This window comes from Rosa chinensis, chromosome 5 (genome assembly GCF_002994745.2).
Source record: "Rosa chinensis cultivar Old Blush chromosome 5, RchiOBHm-V2, whole genome shotgun sequence".
Classification (NCBI taxonomy): domain Eukaryota; kingdom Viridiplantae; phylum Streptophyta; class Magnoliopsida; order Rosales; family Rosaceae; genus Rosa; species Rosa chinensis.
Window position 1 is genome coordinate 70280286 of NC_037092.1, and position 8632 is coordinate 70288917.

The 8632-nt window shown below is 38.3% G+C and overlaps 1 long non-coding RNA gene across 1 annotated transcript; it reads right to left on the reverse strand.

The window, feature by feature from the left end:
* Window positions 1-86: 86 nt before the first annotated feature.
* On the reverse strand, window positions 87-2081 carry LOC121049093. The gene is made up of 3 exons (XR_005799302.1): window positions 1817-2081; window positions 1313-1377; window positions 87-379 (listed from the first exon to the last, which is right to left on the reverse strand). It is a non-coding gene; the product is annotated as an uncharacterized LOC121049093 (long non-coding RNA).
* Between the last annotated feature and the right edge of the window lie 6551 nt (window positions 2082-8632).

Here is an 8632-nt window from a genome sequence, read left to right on the forward strand (position 1 = left end):
GTGGATCTGTATAGACCAAGTTAGAGAAAGATTTTTATCGAAAATTCGACATAACCTCCCCTAAAAATAGACTATCCAAGAACCTGTAAATCCAATAATATACTTCTAATATCATAAATCCCCAACAACTTTCAAATAGGACCTTATGTCCTTCACAAAACATCCACAAACAACCAAAGCAAGGGGTTCTAACCCAACAATTACATCTTAGGAATCCAATAGTCAATTTATGGTTACATCAGAGCATAAGTTGCATAGTCTAATTAAGTAAGAAATATAAAAGTACGAAAGGAAACAAATCCTACAAGTCGAGATGGATGACGGTGGATAAGGAGAATGCCTCAACGTGCTGCGGTCCGACCTCAGCAAAATCTACTACCTTGGCAAAACGGAAATCCAAAGAGCCCCGAGTAAACATAGAAAATGTGAGACAAGCTCAGTGAGAGGACAAAAAAATAATTTAATATTTAAAACCACTTTGATAAATCTTATTTTCTTAAAGCCATTTCTCTTTCGTAAACTTTTGGCATGCAATTAACCACTTACAGTAAAAAGACAAGCTCAAAGATTATAAATCACGAATACTTTCACATACCAAGTTATAAAGTAAACTTGTAACAAAATAAGCACTTGCTTTAAAAAAAGTCCCATACGAAAACTAAACGTATAACTGGAGAATAAACTTGATACTTGCTTGCAAAGGTGATTCAGTCTAAAGGCATTTTGAATAACTTTCAAAACTAAAAAGCATTACCAAACTTGTACCTAAAAACTGGTCATACACCTACAATGATCTAAATCAAAATAGGCAGAGCGTGGTGGACAACTGGTCATGCACCCATTTTGAGTGAACTCAACATGAGCAGAGCGGGGGAGGGGGAAGAACTGGTCGTACACCTATGCGCATCAGGCAAAGCGGGGGAGCTGGTCATACAATTGTGCGTCCGCCGGTGCACAAGCAGAGCATGAGGGTATACGTGCATGTAACCCGAAAACTGATGAAGTATCGCTGTATCTTGCTAAGGTAAGTTGAAATCCAATTTATTTTGCCAAAATAGAAGGTTCTTTCTTTTCGTACACGTAACAACATTTAAAAATTCATATCTAATAGATCATTTGAAAAGTTTCTTTCTTTCCCAAAAATAAGCAATTCACTTTAAAACATAAATTATAAAATTACAAAATTACCACTACAATTAACTTACAAGAAATCATAATAAACTTCTTGAATAATAAATAGGTAATTAAGGAAATCAAATATTAAAGAATCAAAGTAATTGCATGCATTTCTTTAAAACAAAGTCCAACTCACAATGAAGGGTGACTAGGTGAGTCCCATCTCGGGAATATCCTCAGAAACTTGCTCAACCGGATTACCTAGCCAATAATAATTTATAAATAAATTAAGCTCAATCTCAATAAACTAAGTAAAGAGACGTGAATGCATCCTAGAAAATCGTATCCTCTTCTCGACGTAAAGTCTCCAAGTCTTCCTATCATCAAATAATCATCTTTAGTCTCTTCTACTAGCTTCTCTCCAACTCCAACACCTCCAAAAATAATTTTTCCCAATATATTCCCAAGACCAAATTCTAATTCCTCATCCAAAATTCAATAATTTTACTTGAGCTAGTACTAACACATCCTAGGAAGCATAACAACGCTCAAAAACACTAAAAATGGCCATGAAAGGCCGCCAGAGGCAGCAGAACCGCTGTGGCTCATGGCGGCCGGAATTTCAATTTCCAAAATTCTCAAATATATATGCAATACTATACTCAAAAGAAAGTCCATGAGGTAAGGAACAACTTTATACCTTGGGGTTTCTCCAAAATGTCGACGTTTGGCCGGAATTTGAAAAATAGCCGGAAAATCACTCAATCTTCTCTCATTCGATTCATCGCGTACACTTGATGATAGGTCTTGAAACTTATATCAATAGAAAGCCCATGAAGAGAGGAAAAGAATGGTGTAAGAATTGTGGCCGAATTTAGCCGGAATCGGAGCCAGTGACGGAAAGTATGGGCGGCAAGGGCTAGAGCTCATTCTCTCTCTCTCTCTCTCTCTCTCCTTGATCTGTTTTTCACGTGAAAAATGGATTTGGATTTTTTTTGGGGGGGGGATCTGATCTAATTAAGCTAGGGTGAGGCGAAATGATCAAAATACCCCTCACACGAAAATACTCATAACTTTCTCGTTACAATTCCATTTAACAAACCATTTGCACCTGCGCTCTTGTATTGTCATGCTCTATTTTTCCATGCTAAGAAAAAAAAATTGGAAACTCCAAAAAAGTAATTTCCTATTATGAAGGCTAATTTAACAATATGATGATTTGAAATATCTAAATGCAATGCAAATAGGTTAAGGGATAGTATTTCCGGGTATGGGGTGTTACATCAGTTGCCACAAGTGTATTATCTGAAATCAATCGGCCCGATACAACTACACTCTGCAAAGGTGAAATGACATCTCCCAGTATTTTCTTCAACCTTTGGCAAGAACCTTAGAGCAAATTCTGTACAACACGTTGCATAAAGCAATGGGCCGTAGATCAATCATATGCTTAGGATCCTTAATCTTAGGTATCAATGTCACATGAGTGTAATTAACCTCTTTCAGTAATACCCCCGATGAAAGAAAATGCTTGACTACCATACAAACATCCGGTCCAACCTTAGTCCAATACTTTTGAAAAAACAAAGAAGACATACTGTCTGGACCGAGAGATTTAGAATGATGCATTTGAAAAAGAGCTACACGCACCTCCTCATCAGAGTAAGGAGACATCAACTCTTGATTCATTGCCATAGATACCTTAGGCTACACGATATTAAGGATCAGCTCTCTAGCCATTGGGTTTGAACCCTCGGTGAGAAATAAATTCTGATAATAAGAATTAACAACCCTCTCAATCTTGTGGGGCTCATTAACCCAACAACTTGTATCCCAAGATTTGGTTACGCTGCCTCCTTTTAGAGGCACGACGATGAAAATAAGTAGTATTACGGTCTCCACCCTTTAACCATAAAGCCATAGACCTTTGTATCCACACAGTTTCTTCCTATGTAAGCAACTCTTGGAACTTGACCTAAAGTGTTTGCTTTTCTGCAAAGTCAGATGCATCAAAAGATGTCTTCAATAACTCATCCAATCGAGCTCTGACTGCCCGCAATTCTACCAATCAAAACTTGAAAGTATGCCTCTGCCATTTGTACAACTTCTGCCCAGTTTGTTTTATACGCTAACACACCCTGCTCATAAGATCACTAGCAGTAACCGTTTGCCAGCCTCTCTGAATCACCTCCTCACATTCTTGGTGAGTAGCCCAAAACTGCTCAAATAGGAACCTAGCTTTCTTTCTCCCAAAGTGAAGGATGGGCGCATCACTGACCTCAACAAGGAGAGGACTATGATCTGAAATGCTGGGAGGCAGGTGTGTAATACAGGAACAAGGGAACAGATTGCGTAGTCCCACATTCCATAAACTCTGATGTAGCATCTCCTTAGATTGGTAATCAGACCATGTGTACGGACTACCAAAATATCTCATATCAATCAAGTCACAATCTGCCATTACTTGTTTGAAGGCTTGCATCTGTGGGAGCCTCAGAGGCACACCTCCCGTTTTCTTAGTGTTATATGCTATTTCATTGAAGTCCCCGACTATAATCCAAGGTAGATTAGACTGTGCAGCCAATTGTCTCTTCAAATTCCATGTCTCTGAGCGATCAACAGCTTGAGTGAATCCATAAATACCTGTCAGCCTCCACTCTGCCGCTGAGCCCCTATCTCCGATCGAAACATCCACATGACGAGCAGAGTAGTTTCGAATATGGACAGGTACGTCATTCATCCATAGAAACGCTATACCCCGTGAGCCATCTCCCTTTGGCTCCCCCAAGCAATTGTCAAACCCCACCTTGATCCTTAAGGTTTCAAGTTGTTACTTGTTGCATAAAGTTTCAGAGAGAAACAAGATCTTTGGTTTCTCCTCCCTGATAATATCAATCAGTGTCCATCGTCTAGAGCTACCCACTATACCTCTGTAAGTCCATGCCAATACGCGGAACGTCATGTTTTCACTACCGCTGGAACAACTATACCACTGCTAGGACGAACAATACAGTCACCGCACTTTGCAGGAGATTTCTCTCATTTAGAGTTTTCGGTAGCGACCGAAGATCTTGTTTTGGAATTTTTGACCATTGCATTGAGGGTTTCTGTTACCTCAATAGTATAAAATTTATTCCTAAATGTTCTTGCATAAAGTAGAAATGCAATTAATATTTTAAATGTGCAGTGATATCCAGTCCACCAAAAGAGTACTCATTTCAGAAAACAAATTCTCATATATGTATATACTATTTTTTGGAAAAGAAATCAATTTCATTAAATTATATATGATTATAATCTTAAAAGATGACATCCAGAAATAACTCTGGGTATGAGATAACCATATTCAAGATGAAAAAATAAAATAAGGAAATTATGCACTATTAAATTTCAGGTTAGAAGAATAGGAAATTTGTTTGTATTTATTCTTTCTATATTCTAAATTTCATTATTACTCTTCTAATTTCTCTTTTATTTGATTTTCTTTTACCTTTTTGTCTATCATTTTCAGTTGTCTTTTTCCAAATTATTTCATAGCCATGTATTTGGGCCTGGGTCAAACTTATCCTACCTTAATATTTGTGTTCGTTTTTATATTTTACCTTTTACATGTTTATAGACTAATTAAAAATCAACTAAACCAAAAAAAAGAAAAATTTTAAAAAGGCCAAGAGAAAATTCAAATGGTCATCATAGAAAATGTTAGATAGAATCGGTTCTCATTTTAACTTATTAAAAATTTCATACAATTGACAATGAAAATTGATCGATTCACTGGCTGACCAACAAACAACAAATTTGGGATTTATTTTTAGAGTGTCAGTGAAATAGATCAACAAAAACAAAGTGTCTCTCTATTGAGTCTAGACTCTAGAGTCTTGCCACACAATTTTCTTTTCTTACAATACAATCATAGAAAAATGTTTTAGTAAAATATTTCATGTTTGTTTAATTGAGTTACTAGAGTTTAACCAAAAACAATTACTGCTTACAAAATCTGAATGAGTTTGAGTAATAAGAGCTGAAATGAAAGAAGAACAAATTTCAATATGACAAACAAAATGCACTTAATATTTTTCAATATGGTAGGTTGAAGTGTCACACTTGAAATCTTTGCCAACACTATGAAGAAAATATTTACAAGTAGAAAAATAGAATATAGTTTCTCTAGAAATATAAAGTTTGTAAACATATCATAATTGATAATTCAAGGTATAATATTGTACCTCTGGTAAATCATTGATTCGATGAGTGATATATAATCATAATCAAGCTCTTCAATTCTAGCTTCATCTTCATCTTAACCTTCTATCGTCTTAAAAACGTTCTCCATTATCTACCAATGACTAGAAAATAGGAGATGAATGCATATATGCAATAAAAATTATCAGACATCAAGTTCTTTTTTTTTTTTGAATGAATGGTAATTCCTTTATAAAACGCATGCCAAGAAGGCCATTACATACCCATTCACTGCCTCACAACGGATATGACAAGGCTTCGTGATAAAATCATAGTGATACATAGGATAGACCAACTATATTCGAACTTATCGCTAACTTATCTAAAGCGAGCCTATAACTATGACAATGCATAGTTTATAGGCAAGCAGGCAAATACTCATTAGCACTCACTATGAAACTAAATGAGCATAGCTCCCTAAACACTAGGGAATTATTGAAAATAGACTAAACTACTAACATAGAGATCCCTAAATAAAATAGGAAACATAAACAACCCACAAGGTCCCAAGACAAACATCACCCAAAGCCCAAACATGAGCAGCCCGGCCTAGCTCAAGCCTCCACCCTTCTGCAAGAGAAACTAACCTTACGCACACCGAAGGCATCGTCACCGTGAGCGAACCTCTACCGTCCCCACCTCAAGGAATCACGGTTCCACCATCCAGAAGACCCAAAACGAAGCTCCAACAGCACGGTCAAACCCAAATCCACAATGGGTTTGTGCCCCCCGCGCTCTAAAGCCTTCAGCAGATCCTTGAAAAAATGCCATCGTCGTCGCCGAGCAAAACCCAGATCCTGCTACTGACAATATTCCATGAAGTAGTGCCTACAACCACTTCTAAACTCCGAAGAGGTTCGAACCTGAGTAAAACCCAACTACTCGTTGTCTAAAACCTCAAAAAGTGCAATCTTGGAAGCCAAAGGGAATAGCAAAAACATTCCCATCCGGCAGCATCCCAGCATCGACGAGGCAAGTGCCAACATTGACCGCGGACGCCGCCAAACAATAAGAAGATTCTTGGGTTTTTCGCCTTTGCTCCCTGACCGTGTGTGGCTAGGGTTTTTGCCCTGTATATGGATATCATTTCAGATGTCATGTTCTTTTTATAGGCTATTCTAAAAAAAAGGTTCTTTTTATAGGCGTAATGAGAATTCTAGTGCAAGCAGTTTTGAAAAATACAATGGGTACAAAAACAATGGGCTCTAAGTCTGGTATTTGGTCGACGATTTTTTCCACGTATTAATAGGGAAATTATTACATGGTCGGATGGTCCCGGACCATGGTACACGTGGTGGCCCGGGTTAATGTGATTGGCCCATATGTCTTGCAGTTATTTCTGATTGGTTTCTTAATTTAATTTATCTTCTTCTTTTTTCACCCCCCCTGCATGGTCCATCCCAAATTTGAATGATACTGTTGGTTTGGACCACCATATGGCAGTGTCATGTGGTACTCAGGGACCACAGAATAATTCATCCATATTAATATTATCAATTTGGCAAGTACGTAAATTTGGTCTTATCTGTTTTACTAGGTCTTAATGAAACAATTTACAATATTAATTGAATGGTGAAACTATACGAAATATTCAATGGCCTAACATCTTGGGGTCTTGAATGAGTACACTGGCAGCAGCATAACTCAGGCCATACAATATCATTGAGTATTCAAGTGTTCACTATTCATAATTGGGCTTAATTGTTAAATAGCTAAAATTTCTTAAGTGATTTTTTTTTTTTTTGAATAAGCCTTGACTAATGAAACTCCCGAATACAGAGGGGGACATTGAGCCTAAACCTCATATTACAATAAGCATCTAGAGTATTTCCCGAAATAATATCAGAAATCTCTACAGCAGACATGTATTCTAACAAGCACCAACTAGCAAAGAGTGCTCTATTGGCTACTCAATTTGCTTTGATACAGCGGTGAAATAACGGAAAGATAACTTAATATGTAACCCGAGTACAACGTAGCATAATTACCATACGCACAACTTTCCCACTATGTTGCCGCCGGATAATAAATTCGACAACACTTAGTCTCACCTTGCCACTAGGCGGTAGCGACCATTTGACCAAGCAAGGAACTCGCCGCCGACCTAGAGCAGAAAAGGCACTTAGAGTGCAGACACAGGCACAAAGCCCGACTAGCCCTACAGAACTATTTTAGGGACTTATTAGCGCAAACAAACTAAATAGCATAAATAAAAAAACAACAGTAAATGAAATAAAACCTAATGGACCTAGGGTGAAGCCCCAGGCCCAAGGACAGCCAGGCCAAGAACAGGCCCACAAGATCAAGGCCTTAAGTGCCCAAGCCTTGACCCCAGCCCTTGCACAGGGAGGCCAGCCACTACCATCGGACCACCATGCCCGTCGCGCCATCGCCTTTCTCGGACCCCGACATCATCACCGATAAGGAACTGGCAAAGATCAATCCTCACCACCACAATCCTACACCTCGTGAGCCCAATTCTAGAAAGGAGATTAACGCCACTCCCTTCATCATTGTCCCTAATCTCACCGCCACCCTCCTAAGGAAAGATCCTAGCCAACGCCGTCGTCGAGCCACCTGTGATAAGGTCTGAAACCACGTAGCAACGAACCACCAATGAATCTACAATAAGATCCGAACAGATCCAATCACACATCCGGAACCCAGATCGGGTTTGCATCACAACCACAAACCCGACCACTACTGTCAGCCGCAAAACCCTGATACGTGCAGAAACCACCTTCGACTGAAAGTCAGGACAATGGGATTCTCTTAAGCCCCCTCTCCAATCACCGGAAACAACAAACTCCCGTCCGACCTCACTCAACCCAAGCCGGCGAGGCTAGAAGCCAACGCCAACATCGACATGCAACTGGACAGGCACAGTCAACCACGGCTTTCTCAAAATTCTCTCGCTAGGTTAGTTTTAAAAGAAAAGACATTGCGTCTTAAGTGATTTCTTTCTGTCATATCTAAAAATGAAAGGACGTCATTTATAATTTTGATTCTTAATACATTGTTCTTTTCCCATAAAAAAATAAAAATAAAAAAACTTATTTCGTTCATAATAATATATGATTACACGAATCGACATTTCGTTCATAAACCTGATTTTAGAATCAGGGTCAAAATGGTAATCAACAACTGCTAAACCCACATTCCACCTAGGATTTAAGAATCAATAAGTAGTTTGAAAGACTAAATAATTGAAACTAAACAAATGCTCTTCCTTTCCTCTTCGGATCAGAAAAAGCTAGAGTTTTTCATATACATA